Genomic DNA, 647 nt, shown 5'->3' with positions numbered 1-647 from the left:
TTTAAAAAGGGCAGGAATATGGTCAGAGTGCTTTTGTGTAGCTCGAAACTTTGATGTGACTCTGCGTATGTCATAAGGAAAAATGATTCAAGTAGCTGAATAATGGTAAATATATACCAATATTTAATATTAAGCTTAGAAGTGGTGGGGTATACTGAACACTGGTTATGGAAATCAGTATTCATATTGTAAACATTATCTAGTATGACTTTTGTTAACCCACCTGTTTCTGCGTTTTTCCCACCCCCAAAAAATATTTGCATGGAATTGTCATTAATACAAATGAAGTTTTTCAGAGTAACATTTTTTTAAATGTTTTGAACACTTCAAGTGAGATAGCAGTGGGAGGTTTTGGAGAATCAATTTTGTGTCTTGCAGAATTTAATGGAATGTGGACATTAGGCAACTTGGGAACAAGGGATTTGGATGAAAATAGAAATTTGAAACAAAAATGTCAAACAAACTAACTTCTGTTGCCTTCCTCAATAGAGATTGCAGCTGGTCTGTCCTTAAGGTAAGGACAGTGTTTCTCCTGTTTGATCTCCCTCTCTGGGGTGTCTTGTCATCTCCCCATCTCTCAGCCTCAGTAACAGCTGAGACCTTGTCAATCCCTGCAGTGCCTTCTTAATCTCCACCTCAAGCCATTC

Source organism: Bison bison, unplaced genomic scaffold, assembly GCF_000754665.1.
Source record: "Bison bison bison isolate TAMUID 2011002044 unplaced genomic scaffold, Bison_UMD1.0 scf7180017862629, whole genome shotgun sequence".
Lineage (NCBI taxonomy): Eukaryota > Metazoa > Chordata > Mammalia > Artiodactyla > Bovidae > Bison > Bison bison.
The sequence above is the reverse complement of the archived record's forward strand: the minus strand, read 5'-3'. Positions refer to the sequence as shown.